Source organism: Acomys minous, assembly GCF_964271855.1.
Source record: "Acomys minous genome assembly, chromosome: 17".
Lineage (NCBI taxonomy): Eukaryota > Metazoa > Chordata > Mammalia > Rodentia > Muridae > Acomys > Acomys minous.
This window is the reverse complement of record NC_140500.1, coordinates 58,432,706-58,448,556: the sequence shown is the minus strand read 5'-3', so window position 1 is coordinate 58,448,556 and position 15,851 is coordinate 58,432,706. Positions and strand designations below refer to the sequence as shown.

The following is a 15,851-nucleotide window of genomic DNA, read 5'->3' as shown; positions in this document are numbered from 1 at the left end:
CACACCTGGAAATTTCAAACAATTAATTTGCCTTTTATAAATTCCTTCATTTTAAAGATGTATTTCATTTATATGTGTAGGTGTGTGTGTGTGTGTGTGTGTGTGTGTGTGTGTGTGTGTGCCTTTGTATGTGTAAGTGTGTGTATGTATATGTGCCCCATGTGTGGAGGTGTCTGCAGAGGCTGGAAGAGACTGTCAGAACCCCTACAGCTGGAGTTGCAGGTGGTTCTGAGACCACACTAATCATTAATTAAGAAAAGGAAGCAGGGCATGTTGGCCCATGCCTGTAATCCCAGCACTCCATGAACCAAAGGCAGGTGGATCTCTGTGAGTTCTAGGCCAGCCTGGTCCACAAAGTGAATCCAGAAATGCCAAGACTACACAGAAAACCTCTGTCTCAAAAAGCCAGAGAGAGTGGGGGGCAAAGGGGGCTCTCTACAATCAGTCTGATGAAGGAAATTTCTAAATTAAGGTTCCCTCTTTCCAAATGACCCTAGTTTAAGTCAGGTTCAATAAAACAAACAAACGAACAAGCAAACAAACAAACAAAACACTGCACTGACCCTTTTGCCTTGCCCAGGTTGCTCCTGCTGGGTACTCAGTGTGTTCATGAGCAGACGTTTTACCTTACTAAACAACACTCAAATACTCCCAACACTCAGAACCTGCTATAAACATCTACCCACAGGAACACAAAACTGTCAGGTCACTCATTCTCTCTTCTGTCTCCCTATGGATCTGCACATTAATTCTGTCCCCCCTACAACTGTTATGGCATCTAGTAGACTTTGCTTTCTGTCATCATGGCCTCCCACTAGCCAGTTTGGGTAGGACACTGCTGCTGCATATACTTATACCAAATAGGATTAAAATCCAGCAAGGCAATGGTGGTGGCTGCTGAGGCAGCAGTGCACACCTTTACTCCCATCACCTGAGAGGCAGAGGCAGGAGGATGTCTATGGGTTCAAGGCCAGCCTGGTCTACAGAACAAGTTCCAGAACAGACAAAGCTACAAAGAGAAGTCATCTTGGAAAAATAACAAAACAAACAAAACAAAACAAATGAACAAACAACCAAACAAAGGCTTTGCACTCACTTTGCCTAACTCCAGGTGACATCTTTAATCTTCATCCACATGAATCAACGAGTTCAGGAGTCCCTGTCTCAGGCTCACTTCTAGTGACTGAATGAAAGTGACCTCACTGCTCCTAGGGTTGGTGGAGGAGGAGGTTTTCATTGTAGATCTGAGGGAGAGAACAGCCAGAGATCTGCAAGAGTCCAGACTGGACACGGCCAGCTCACTGAACTGGGCCATGAGAGAAGAAGATGAGAGACTTAGAGAGGAAGAGAAGAGAGAGGGAAAAGGAGAGACAGCAAAGGGACAAAGAAAGGCGCCGAGGACCAAGAGAACACATAGGCCATAGGGCTGCACTATGTAGGCATCAGAGAGTGGGGAAAGGGGAGCAAAGATCACAGGCTGGAGAGGTTTGGAGTGTGGGGTGGGGTAGGGTGGGGGTGAGAAGTGCTGAGAGGAGCCAGGGCTCTGTAATAAGCACTTGCCAGGCTGAGAAAGACTGGAGACCAGCCTCCTCCCTGCTGGTGAATAGACACCTCAGGTAGCCATTCCTCACAGGTTGATTTGAGACCCCAAGCAATGACCACCGAATGTAGAGCTTCCTAAGTCTTTCACATCTGAGTTGAGAAAAGTGTCATCATTCTCAAACACCTGCACCAATAGCTTGGGTAGCTTTAAGAATTAGAAATAATGAGTGAGAGTCATAACTTGGTGGTATAGTGCATTTAGCAGACCAAAATACTGTTCAATATCCAGTGATAAGAGAAAAAAAATCACTCCCGAGATTGCCAAGATGACCTTAAGAGTGCATCCAATGGCAGCCTTCCAGTCTTCTTTCCCGGGAGCTGATGTCACAGCCAGCTGTGAGCCATCCCATGTGGCTGGAGGGACCTACTGGGGTCCTCTGCAAGAGCAGAGGATGTTCTTAACCGCTGAGCCACCTGGCCAGCCTCAGCCTTTACTCTTGACGCTGCTTTGCTGCTGTTCATTCTATCCTCCATCTCCAGAGTCACCCCGTCTGTGGGTCTTTTCCTATGATCTCAGTTTCCCTCTTGGCTCAGCCTCTTGGGTAACCCAGGAGCTCCTGCGTGACATTTTTCCTGTCTCACCCCTTAGGTCTGCTCTGTCCTTTCCTGCAGAGGAGCTGAGAGCACAGATCCTGGGGTCGATTCTACTAGATTCTTGTCTTGTTTCTTGACAACCAGGCAGTGGTAGCTTTTAATCTGAGCACTAGGGAGGCAGAGGCTGGGTCTCTGAGAGTTACACCAACCTGGTCTACTGAGGAATTCCAAGACAGCCAGGGGTGCACAGAAACCCTAGATCAAAAAAAAATTACCAATTATGAACCTTATGGACCACAGAGGAAGAAGTTTAGAGAGGCGTTTGTTATAATTTGATAGGTTGGCATTTAAACAGGGAGGCTGCAGGAAGCCAGGAGAAAGAGAGCAAAGCCAGAGCTACAGTAGAGTAGGAGGATGTCTTAGTCAGTGTTCTGTTGCTCTGAGGAGACGCCATGACCACAGCAACTCTTATTAAGGAAAATATTTAATTGGAGCTCGCTTATAGTTTCGGGTTGTTGTTTCATTACTGTTATGGCAGAAAACATGCCAGCCTGCGGGCAGGCACGGTGCTGGAGAAGGAGCTGAAGGTTCCACATCTTGATCCACAAGCAGCAGAAGACTGATTTGAGCTTCTGAGACCTCAAAGCCCACCCCACCGTGATGCACTTCCTCCAACAAGACCACACCTACTCCACTAAGGCCACACTTCCAAATAGTGCCACTCCCTCTGGGCCCAGCATTCAAATGAATGAGTTCCATGGAGCCCATAACTGTTCAAACCCCCACAGAGGGGATTCAGGAAATAAGGTAAAGTCAATTCAGTCATCTAGAGGCCTTTAAAGGACCTATGGCAAAAACTGGGTGTGCAGGCTACTTTTATGTCATCTTGAGGCAAGCTAAAGTCCTCTGAGAGGAGCGAACCTAATATGCCTCCATAAGACTGGGCTGTAGACAAACCTGTAGGGCATGTTCTTCTGATTGGTGTGAGATGGCCAAGCCCACTGTGGTTGATGCCACCCCTGGGCTACTGGTCTGGGTGCTGTAAGCAAGCAGGTTGAGCGAGCTGTCAGGAGCAAGCTGGTAAGCTACACTCTTCATGGCCTCTACATCAGCCCCTGGTCCAGGTTCCTGCCTTGTTGGTTTGCTTTCCTACCCTGGCTTCCTTCTATGACAAACAATGATCTGGAAGCAGAAGCCAGATCCATCTTTTCTTCCCCAAGTTGCTTTCCTGAAGTTAGCTGTGTGGGTAGGGGACGGAGGAGAGCGAGTAGGAGGGGCAAGAGGGGCTTGGGAGTGGGCGTTGCTGGTGAACTCAGTTGGCCCAAGTCAGGTCTCCAGAGTCAGTCACTTAGTCACATACAGCCTCTAGGCAGAGGTGCTCCTTTAGGAGATGACAAATAAACAGGGACATGTGTCTTTCCCCAAGGTCTAGACTTCCTGCTTCATCAACCCCCTTTCTTCAGGCTCTCCTCACACACTGGGAAGGACCTGTGCAGGCAGGAGGCACTGGGAAGAACACAAGCTGAACCTGAAGGGAACTCTGCGCCTTCTTGCTGGGTTTGCGGCTCCACCATGGCTGGGGACTATGAAGAGGCCTCCTTAGAGTCTGACCTCACTGGGTCTCCCGGGTGGTGATGTCACCTGCTGCTATGCCTGGTCCCTGAGTCTCCAGCCACACTGACATCACCCCTGTTGTCTTGGGCTCTGTGGTGGCCTGACAAAAGCTCCAGGATTTGAATATGGAGAGTCCATTCCTCCCTCAGAATCTCTTCCCATGTGGGGGAAACCTTTCTCTGTCTCAGCCTGACTTCTGTCCCATACAGTTATAAGCTCCACTCAGCACTTTGCGCCTCTAACAAACCGCCTGGAATCTCGGACTTATCCATCTAAACTGCGAAACACAGGGGATTAAAAAGGGGGGGGGGAAGCATCCCCCTCCTGAATTTTGTCAAACTGTGAAAAAGTTGAGAAGTCAGCTCATCTTCTCATCATTTCCAGTATCTGACCTTCTCAAGGCTGCCCCTTTTTCCTTCTACAGATTCAAAGTACTTTCTGAAATTACCAAATATTTCTCTGCTCTAATTACTGCTCCATTTCCTAGAATCTGTAGAGATGTGTCTTCTGGTGTGCTTCTTACCTGAGGGCGGGCAGCCCCATGTACCTCCAGGATGGTGCTGCTCCAGGTAAATCAGAGTCAGGACTTTCAGCGAATCCCAGGGGAGGAGGCAAAAGGCTAAAGACAAGTTGATCTTTAGCAAACAATGATTTAGTGAATGACACCAATGTGATAAAGCCTCCATAAAACCCAAAAGGACGGTTTACTAGGGGAGCAGCCAGATGCTGAACACATGGAAATTCCTCGGTAAGTGCTGGGTCTGCAGCTACAGAGGTGTTAGCCACACTCCTCCCCACCTTCCACCATCCCAGGATCAAGGCAACCAGAGTCATCTACTTACAACTTGTGTTGTCACTTCACTAAGCAGCTAAACTCTTCCTGTGTGATAACCCTGACACAGGGCAATACAATAAGATCTGCTGCCTGTCAATCAAGAACACAGCAACTCTACTTATAACTTGATCTCATATTTTGAATCATCACTAAACTGCTGAGCTCAGAGATTCCTCTCTTTAAAAAAATGATCTATTTATTTATTTATTTATTTATTTATTTATTTCTTATATGCACGGCTATGTGAATGTACATCTACACGCCAGAGGAGGGCATCAGATCTCCTTATAGATGTTGTGAACCACCATGTGGTTGCCAGAGTTGAACTGAGGACCACCTGAAGAGCTGTTACTGCTCTTAACCTCTAAGCCACCTCTCAAGCCCAGAGATTCCTTCCTTGAAAGGTTGGGTGTCTGTCATGTGTCAGCTTCTTTCACGGCAAGGGTGACTACTGGACATTTCTTCTGATATCTCTCTAAATGCTTTTTTTCTATTAAATTTGAAAAGTTGTTGTTGTTTGTTTGTTTGTTTGTTTGTTTTTGGTTTTCATGTCAGGGTTACTCTGTGTAGTAGCCTTGGCTGTCCTGGAACTCTCTTTGTAGACAAGGATGGCCTTGAACTCACAGTGATCAGCCTACCTCTGCCTCCTGAGTGCTGGGATTATTGGACTCCAGGTGAGATAGCTATGGAAGAATGGGGAGACAGAAGGACCCAGAGGTTCCAGGAACCCCACAAGAAGACCATCAAGGCTGTAGATAGAGACCCATGCGGGCTGCACAAACTCCTGTGCCAACCAAGGACAATGCACACAGTGAACCTAGACCCTCTATTCCTATCTTCCCAATGAACAGCTCATTCTCCATGGTTGTGGGGAGAGCAGGACCTGCCTCTGACATGAACTCTGGTGCCCCTAGTTGACTACTTCCCCTTGCTGGGGAGGCCTGGTGGCAAGCAGAGGAAGTGGAATTAGGCTATCCTGATGAGACCTGATAGGCTGAGATCACATGGTGGGGGAGGAGGTTTCCTTCTGTCACATGTCTAGGGGACATGAATAAGAGGAAAAAGGGAGAGGGGGAAATGGGAAGATACAAGTGAGGGATAACAATCGGGATGTAATCTGAGCAAATTACTTCAAAAAGGGAAGAAAAAACCAAATGGTAATATTGCAAAAAGTAAAAACAAATAAAACAAAATAAAGGTGTGTGCCAACACAACTGGCCTGAAAAGAATCGTTACTATTTAAAACTAGTAAGTCACAGGGTGCTGGGAGGCCCCAAACCTTGTATTGAAACATCCAGTGCAATGGGACTGGAGAGATGGCTCTGCAGTCAAGTGCACTTGCTGCTTTTGCACAGAACCCAGGTGCAAGTCCCAGAATCCACATGATGGCTCCCAACCATCTGTACTCTAGCCTCACAGAGTCTAGCACTCTCCTCTGCCCTTCACAGGCGCCAGGCATGCACATGGTGTACAGCATACATACATGCAGACCAGTACATGATACAGTTAAGGGAAAAGTGTTTACTGACCCGTAGGGAGAGAACATCCAGAGGCATCTGAGAGAGATCAGAACAGAGAGAGGAAGTAGTAGACTGAATATGGCCAACAGACTGACCTGTCTGGGATAGAAATAGGAACAGAACACACACCCATACACACACACACACACACACACACACACACACACACACACACAGAGAGAGAGAGAGAGAGAGAGAGAGAGAGAGAGAGAGAGAGAGAGAGAGAGACAGAGAGACAGAGAGAGAGAGAGAGACAGAGTAGCCAAAATAGCAGGATTATGAGAACCACTAGTGGAGGTGAAGGAAGCCCATCAGCTGGAAGGACTTTACGTTGGGGAGGAGGTGAGAAAAGCTAGGGGGATGCATGGACTTTGAAATGTGTAGCAGGTACTTGTGATACTGAAGGACCCTGAAGGCCAACATTCACTTTGCTGTGTTAATAGGCACTGCAGGGAGCCATTTGTCCTTTCTGGAAGGCAGGGGAATACAGTTTCCCTTTGACATGACAACTCACACACATAAGATAAAAATAACATGGGGGCTGGAGAGATAGCTTGGAGGTTGAGAGCACTGACTGCTCCTCCAGAGGTCCTGAACTCAATTCACAGGAACCTCTATAATAAGAGCTGGTGCCCTCTTCTGGCCCTCGGCTGTACTTGCAGGCAGAACACCATACACAATGATAAACACATCTTTTTTTAAAGATAAAAATAAATTACAATAATACACTGCCTGGGCTAGTCCCTCTCACTCACGCACAAGCAGAAGCAGGGGTTGCCAAGGCTAGTTTACAGGGATAGGCCTGTTTTAGGAGGTCCATGGCCTGTGTCAGTTTCTGGGGTTCCATCGAATGGCTCGTCCTCTGATTCCTTCTACAGGGATATACATTTAGCTGCCATGCTGTTTCCTCTCTTCATCCACTTCCACTGTCTATCCTATTCCCTTTCTCAGTGAGATTCAAGCCGCCTCCTTGGGTCTTCTTAGCTTCTTTGGGTCTGTGAATTGTAGTATGGTTTTCCTGTACTACATATATGGCTAAAGTGAGTACACACCCTGTGTGTGTTTCTGTGTCTGAGTTACCAACCTCAGGATGATATTTTCTAGTTCCATCCATTTGCCTGCAAATTGCTTGATTTCCTTGGTGTTTGTTTCTTTGTGTGTTTGTTTCGTTTGGTTTTTCGAGACAGGCTATGTTAGCCTTCGCTGTCCTGGACTCAGTTTGTAGACCTGGCTGGCCTCTAACTCACAGCGATCCACCTGCCTCTGCCTCACAAGTGTTGTGATGAAAGGCATATACCACCATGCCCAGCGACGTCCTTGATTTTAATAGCTAAGTAGTATCCCATTGTGAAAAAGTACTATATTGTCTATATTAATTCTTTGGATGAGGGCCATGTTGGTTGTTCCAGTTTCTGAAGCTGCTATGAAGAGTTGAATAAATGTCCTTGTTGTATGGGGAAGCATCTTTTAGGAATATTCCCAAGAGTGCTATAGCTGGGTCTTGAGGTAAAGCTATTGCCAATTTTCTGAGAAAGCGCCAGAAAGATTTCCAAGGTGGTTGTACAAGTTTGCACTTCCACCAGCAATGGAGGAGCCTTTCCCTTCCTCCTAATCTTTGTCAGCATGTGCTGCCTCTTGAGTTTCTTCTCTTAGACACCTGATGGGTGTAAAATGGGATGGAAGGGTAATTTTTGAAGAGCTATAATACACAGTTTTACAAAAAGATTGAAGGAACAAATAGAATTCCTCTCTCATCTATATGGGAAAACACAACTTAGAACCCTACAAGCTGGAGTAGGTGGCTCTCATGCCAACCAGAATCTGCTGATGTCTTCATCTGGACATCGCAACCTCCTGAAACACAAGTAAACAACATATGTGTGTGTGTGCGTGTGCGTGTGCGTGTGCGTGTGCGTGTGCGTGTGCGTGTGCGTGTGTGTGTGTGTGTGTGTGTGTGTGTATAACAACACTGAGGCATTTTTAGAGATCAGGAATAAAACAAAATACCTGGGTATGGCCCCTTCACCTGCAGCCATGAGAAGGATGATTTGCTGTGTAGGCAATTCAGGCTGCTCTTTTGTTTTGTTTTTGTCTTTGTGCTTTCGAGACAAGGTTTCCTCCATGTCGACCTGGCTGTCCTGGATTGTTCTGCAGACCAGGCTGGCCTTGAACTCAGAGTTCTACCTGCCTCTGCCTCCCACATGTTGGGATTAAAGGCCTTTGCCATCATCACTCAATTCTTTTTCTTACTCATTTTCAATATATTAACTCATTTCTTCAGGGATACTGAGAAGGATTATATGCATGAGACTGCAGGCGCCCATTGGGGGCTCATATATTTTGAGTTTGAGTATTTGGTTCCCAGTTAGGCTTTAGGAAGGATTAGTAACAGTGACCTTGTTCAGAATGTTGTCACTGGGGTGGGCATTGAGGTTTCAAAAAGTAAAGGCCAGGTGTGTTCTCTCTCTCTCTCTCTCTCTCTCTCTCTCTCTCTCTCTCTCTCTCTCTCTCTCTCTCTCTCTCTCTGTCTCCCTGTCTCTCTCTCTCTCCTGCCTCACTCTCTCTGCCTCTTCCTCCCTCCCTGCCTCTTCTTCCCCCTGCAGATCTAGATGTAAGCTCTCAGCTCCTGCTCCAGTGCCATGCATACCTGCTGCCATGCTCCCTGCCATGATGATCATGCACTCACCCTCTGAAGCTGTGAGCAGCCCTCAGTTCACTTCTGCTCTTCCCTGCACTGCTGTGCACATAGAGTCTCTTCACAGCAACAGGACAATGACTAAGACACTGGGTGACTCAGCAGCACCAGTCTGGTGCTGGAATCCCAGGGAGGTCCTAGAGAGCCACCAGTTTTCAGTCCACACTGGAATCCAGGAGTGGCTGCTAACACCAGCTAGGAGAGGGCTCAGAATCCAGGAACTGGTCAGTGAGAGGGAGGGCAAGCAGACAGAAAAGCACAAGATTCCTTCTTGTGTGTCTCTATGTAGGCTGCCAGCTGAAGGCGTGGCTCATTAGGGTGGATCTTCTGACTCAAATGATCCAGATTTAGGGTGAGTCTCCACTTCAAATAGTTCAACCAAGGAAAATCCCTCTCAGGTGCGCCCAACCTCCTGGGTTTCAGTTAATGCTGATTTAAGAATTATCCATTTTTTTAGGCAGTAAAAACCTTGAACCCCTACCCGAACTAGCCGATGGACATTCTCCACTGTTGAGTGGAGAAGAAGATCTAACTCTCACACAAACTCTGGTGCCCCATATTTGATCATGTCCCTTGGATGGAGATGCCTGGTGGCACTCAGAGGAAAGATAATAGGTCACCAAGGAGAGACTTGATACCGTATGAGCATATTCAGGGGGAGGAGATCCCCCTCAGACACAGACATAGGGGAGGGGAGTAGGGGGGGGAAGTGGGAGGAAGGGAGGGATGGGAGGATACATGGGATGGGCTAACAACTGAGATGTAATATGTATAAATTAATAAAAATGTATTAAAAAAAAAAAAAAAAAAAAAAAAAAAAAAAGAATTATCCATTTTTTATTTACTCATTTTACAGCCTGATCACAGGCCCCTCCCATCTCTCTGCCCATTCCCTCCCTCACACCACCTACCCCACTCCCTTTCCCATTCTTCTCAGAGAAAGGGGGTCCCCATGGGTACCAAGCCACCCTGGTGCATCAAGTCGCAGCAGAACTAAGTGTATCCTCCCCCACTGAGGCCAGACATGGAAGCCCATTTAGGGGGAAGGGATCCAAAGGCAGGCTACAGGGTCAGAGACAGCCCTCACTTCACTTGTTAGGGGACACCCAGGAAGAACAAGCATGCACCTCTACTACATATATGTAGGAGGTCTAGGTCCAGCCCTCGCATGCTTTGGGTTGGTGGTTCAGTCACTGTGAGCCCCATGGGCCTAGGTGAGTTGACTCGGTAGGTCTTCTTGTGGTGTCCTTGACCCCTCCAGCTCCCTCTATCCTTTCCTGCATTCTTCCACAAGACTCCCCGAGCATGGCCTGTTGTTTGGCTCTGGGTATCTGCATCTGTTTCCCTCTTCTGCTGGTTGAAGGCCCTCAGAAGACAGTTAAGCTAGGCTGCTGTCTGCAAGCATAGCAGAGTGTCAGTAGTGAGAGGAGTTGGCTCCTCCCATGGGGTGGGTCTAAGGCTGGGCCAGGCATTGGTTGGCCAATCCATCAATCTATACTCCATCTTAATCCCTGCAATTCTAGTAGGCAGGACAAATTTGGGGTTGAAGGCTTTGTGGGTGGGTTGGTGTCCCTTTCCCTCCACTGGAAGTCCCGTCTGGTGTAGGAGGTGGCTATTTCAGGCTCCATATGCCCCATTGCTAGGAATCTCAGCTAGGGTCACCCCCGTAGACTGCTGGGAACCACCCCCCCAGTCACCTCCTAATGTACTCGCTGATAACAGAGTAGCCATCTCAGCATCCTAAGGTCAGCCCAAGGCCACCATACACTTCTCCTTAACCTGAGAAGGGAATGGGTGTCCTTGAGTGTCTATATGATGAGCTGTGGAAGGAGAAAGTCATTAGTGTTAGGGAGCAGGTGGAAAGGGAAGCTCGCTCTCCACCCCTAACGGGTGCCTGTCAGTGTCCACATCCCACTAACAGACAACACCTTGGAGCCTGTTGCTTTAGATGGTACATGTCACCCAATCATGTGTTTGAACATTGGGCCCCAGCATTGGCACAGTGTGGGGAGGGTGTGGACCTTAGGGAGTGGGTCCTAGGCAGCAAGGAAAAATGGGTACAACTAACTGGCTCAGGTCCCTACTTGCGGGCTACCTTTAAGGCAGAAACTGAGGAGATCAGTGTGGTTGGTGTGGAGACATGGTTGGTTCTTTTCTTTCCATGACATCACAAGGAGCCATTGTGAGGAATGATGGATACCTGGCTATAAATAGAACTCACTGGGGCTAGGTTTTGTCCTTTAACTGTGGGAGCTGTGGGTAGATTGTTTGGACGGTTGAGGAGTTGGCGAATCGCTATACTTCTGAGCTCCACTAGGACTTCTAGAGCCTTGAACCTCAGCAGAGTGAGTTTCCTTGGGAGGCTGTTGGTTATCTGGCTTTTGCTTTTATTTCCTCATTTCTTGGTTTCAGGTTTGATTGTGGTTACTTTTGTTTTTGTTTACAATCTCCCATTTTTATTCTTGTAATCTTTATCTCAATCCACTTTGATTTTCTTTCATTATCACAATTTAAAAACATGTATAAGAGTATATTAACTACCAACATATATAATCTCACAGGGACATTTCCTCACATGTAAAGGAGAAGGTTGAACACATTCCCCTGATCTCACTGCCTGGTGCCCGCCCTTGCAAGTCCCTCAAGGATTCCCTTTTCTGTTCATCTCTTTACTTTCCAAGTAGAGTCCAACTCATGTGGACTCCTGTTCAGAGGACTGACAGACACACTGGATGGTCTCATAAGGAAGGGAGCCAATGTGTCCCTGTTTTAGCAGAAAGCAGCCTCCGAGCTGTTTGCCTTAGGATCTTCCTGGTAGTTCAGAAATCAGGACTCCATGCAAGGGCTGGAGACAAGAGTCAGATCCCATTCTCTTCAGTGTAGTAATGGAAGAAGGCACCTGGAAAAGACTTCAAGGTCATCATAAATGTGGATCTAGAAAGAGCCTGTTCTCTGAGAAAGGACAGGAGTTCCCCTGTGAGACTTACCATAGCCTGTGCCGCCAACCTCCTCTGTCGCCCTCCTTCCTGTAGCTGTCCTTTCATGGGATGACTTCTATCTTAAGGAGGGCAATTATGACATGAAGCTAGTGTGTTCTCAGGGCCAGGAAATTGGGGCGATGAATTGGAAGTAAAGGATCAAGCCTTCACTCTTGAGTTCTGCTGGCCAAAGAGCTCAAAAAAGTGTCTAGGCACAAAAGTTGGTGTGTGTGTGTGTGTGTGTGTGTGTGTGTGTGTGTGTGTGTGTGTGTGTGTGTCCTACCAAGGCTATCCTGGAACTTCAATCCCAATGCTACAATATTAAGAATTGAGGTCCTGCTTCTCCTTGACCATGCGGGAACATACAAAGCACTGGATAGAGCTCTAAAGCAGGCATGTTACACACTCGATCTGCTGGGTTCTGGATCTTGCCTCCCCAACATCCAGATACATGGGCCATCAATTTCTGTTGTATTGAAGTGACAGAACTAAGGCAATTTGTCTGAGAGCAGAAGGGCCAGGATATGGCTCCATCTCCACATCTGTTGTCTACAGAGTTCTCTGGCTGATGGGTGTTTTGATGGTTATTTTGAACATCCCTGCTCACTGTCTTCTGGTATCCTGGGCTTTGGTAGAAGTCTCAGGCCTAATGGGGATCATGTGATGAATAATAACATCATCTTTCTCTCAGCCCCACAGAGGTTAGTCCCAGGCCCTGGGGTAGCATGAGAAACAGTATTTTGTCACAACTCCGAGTATAGCCAGGAGCTACCATCCATCAGCACACACATCAATCTGAGTTTAGAGAAAGTGAAATGGAATACTTTGAGTGTAGACAGGATGATCGTAGACAACGTGGTCGTGAAGGCCGGGGTCCAAGTGAAAGGCAAAACACTGTCCATTTACTAACAGGAGATATCAGAGCTCATAACTGAAGAGGGCCAATGATCTGGAGCCTGTTGCCATTCCTGTGACTCCTCAATGGATTGTTAAAGTGAAAAGGGTGCTTCTTAAAGTCTGGGTGTCAAAACTCTCACAAAGGACCAAGTGTTGGAAAGTTGTTACCCCAAGGTGGCACCATTTGGGGGAAATTGTGGGCCTTGGTCAGTGGGCCTGGCAGGAAGAATTGGGTCCTTGGGCAACACTGGGGACAGCCATTTGAGTGAAACCAGCTTCCTCAGGGCCCTACTGCCCCACTGCCCAAGACCAGCCTTCCTGTCTTGGGTCCAGAAAATTAGGAAATCTGGGGGTTGGGGGATGTGCCCAGCCCTCCTCGGTCCATTTCTTGCACTTACCTCACAAAGAGCCATTGTGAGGAATGATAGGCACTGCCCACTGAAGGCTCTGGCTGAGGCCGCCTCCTGTCTTCCACAGCAGAAGGTGGTGAGGAGTTGGTGAGAGACTGGACTTCTGCGCTGCTGAGGGCTGTTCCTTGCACTTTCAGAAGCTGACAGGAATTCCTCGTAGTGAGTATCTCTCTTCTGTATTCTAAGGTAAAGAACATTTGACTGTTTTTAGTTTATGTGAATGAGTATTTTGTCTTCATGGATGTCTGTGCACCACTTGCCTGGTGTCTTCCCTGGAGCTCAGAAGAGGGAGTCAGAGTTCCAGGACCTGGAAGGACAGGTGTTTGTGAGCCACCATGTGCTTGTTGGGCATCGAACCTGGGTTCTCTGGAAGAGCTGGCAGTGGTCTCAAGTGCTAAATCATCTCCCATCTGTTTTTTCTTCTTTTTTTCCCCCTTTAGTTTCTCGGGACAAGGTTTCTCTGTATCCTGGCCATCTGGACTCACTCTGTAGAGCAGGCTGGCCTCGACCTCACAGAGATCCACCTGCCTCTGCCTCCCGAGGGGTGAGATGAAGGAATATGCCCACACTGGCTGGTGCCATGGGTTTGAATTCTTACCTCACTCTTTATCATTATTTACTTTATTTTGGTCTATTTCCCTTCATATTCTAAGCCTTTTCTAGGCATGGAATAACTGTACCATATAAGCAATTGAGTTATGACAAACACAGGAACACCTGCAATGCCCTTTGCTCACACTAATCACGTGACTAACCGTGCTGTGGTGCTTTCTTCTCCCACTTCCTCCTCCACATTCACAGTAGCCCCTTCTATCTTCAGGACCGCTTCCTTCCCCCAAATTCCACATATGAGGAAAAAACAAGGAACAGTTACTTTCTCTGTAAAGCAATCTGCTGTGTTAGGTCCATAGATCCCACACTTTTGTCCTTCCTTATGGCTGCCCAGGACTGTGGGATGCTTGCCCCTGATTCTGTTCCTATTCTCTGTTGTTTGTCTGTCTGGGCATGCAGAGCACTCCTTCACAGGATGCTGTGAGCATATCTTCCCCATAAAGGATGGCATACTTTGATGTTGTTGATTTAGGAGAAATATTATGCACAACTAAGGATTTTCTCATCCATGTTCATTGTGAAGTACCATTTTATTTTATTTTATTTTATTTTTTTGGCTAGGCTTTTGGTTTTTTTCCCCCCTCTTTGTGGCATGAAGATTTGGGAACTGTTAAGTTCCTTTCTCCTTTGTGGAATTTTAGGAGGTCTGACATTGTTCTTCAAGGGCCTGGAATGGTCCAACGAAATTTGCCTGGTCCTGTGCTATCTAATGATGATTCGTTTTCATAAACAGTTCAATCTTCTTACTTTCTCCTTGCACTTTAATGTCTTCTCTAGGTGAAATTATATCTAGTAATTTCTCCATTTCATCTGCATTATCGAATTCATGAAAGGGACACCCTGGGTTTTAAAAATCGTATTTATTTAGGAGTGATGTGGTCTGGAGAGATGGTCCAGCACTTAGGAGCATGTAATCTTCTTGGAGAGAACCTAGTCCTACACCCAGCACTCCCATGCCAGATCATAACTACCTGTAGTTACACTTCCAGGCCCACTTCCAACCTTCATGTTTATATAAATCAAGTTATAAAGAATTGTATCACTATATTAAGTGACATGTAGTACCTGTGACTGCACTTGTGTGTGTGGGGGGGGGGGGGGCACCCGTGTTTGAGTCTCCTAGGAGACCAGAGATCTAGGATGCCTTAGAGTTGGAATTAGGGCAGTTAGAAGCACCTGACATTGGTCCTGAGAACCAAATCCAAGGCCTCTGCGGGAGTAGCACAGCTTCTGGGCTGCAGAGCAAACTGCCTAGGCCTGACTCGCTGGGTTTCTGGGTGTCTGTTTCTTATCAATTCCTCTTGAATCTGACTTTACCAGTGCCTTATTTCCCAGGGTGTGTTGAGCTCAGGGTCCTTTCCAATAAGCAGCTCTCAGTTTCTAGGGTCCTTTGTTTTGTCCTTGCAGTGTGCAGTTGATCCCTATCAACCCGATCTATGGCGGACTTTGCTGGCTGCTGCTTTGAACATGCTCTGTCCCTGTCCTCCTAGGCATTCTGAGTGCCTCTTAGGTCATCTGAAATGTTTGCGACACTTTTCCCTCTCCCCCGACCCCCGTTTTATTTTCATTTTTGCCTTTTGGATCTAGAAATCATAGTTATAAACATCTCCCTGGGCCCAATTTTGACTGTTTCAACTTTCTCATTGCAAGTTTGGTTCTAGCCGTATCAAGGAGGGCCTGATAAAGCAGGGAATGGAGGCCTGCAACTCCACGGAAAAGACCTTTATGAGAGATTATAAAATGATCACAACCCTGGGACAAGGGCATTTTGCCAAGGTCAAACTGGCCATACACCATGACACAAGGACCTGTGTGGCCGTAAAAATTCTTAGAAATACCAGGAAGACAGCACCTCTCATTGCGAATGAAATCAGCACTATGAAATTGATTTCGCATCCAAATATTGTAAAGCTGTTGCATGTCATCCAGACGCAAAAGACCACCTACCTTGTGATGGAGGTTGCCGTACTGGGAGAGCTGATGGAGCACATCCTCCTACGGGGGTCTTTAGAGGAGAGCGAGGCGTGGAGACTCTTTTCGCAGATACTGCAGGCGGTTCAGCACTGCCAAGACAATTACATTTGCCATAGAGACATAACAGCCAAGAACGTTCTCATCGACAGCAGGGGGAATGCCAAGCTGAGCGATTTCGGC

At 47.2% G+C, this 15,851-nt stretch overlaps 2 long non-coding RNA genes across 2 annotated transcripts in view; one reads left to right on the top strand and one right to left on the bottom strand.

Annotated features, from left to right (window-relative positions):
- LOC311587927 overlaps positions 1–15,851 on the bottom strand; it is an 85,673-nt gene that overhangs the window by 45,521 nt on the left and 24,301 nt on the right. The window lies entirely within an intron of this gene.
- Positions 11,027–15,660, top strand: LOC311588275. The gene is made up of 3 exons (XR_014776132.1): positions 11,027–11,145; positions 13,153–13,244; positions 15,348–15,660. It is a non-coding gene; the product is annotated as an uncharacterized lncRNA (long non-coding RNA).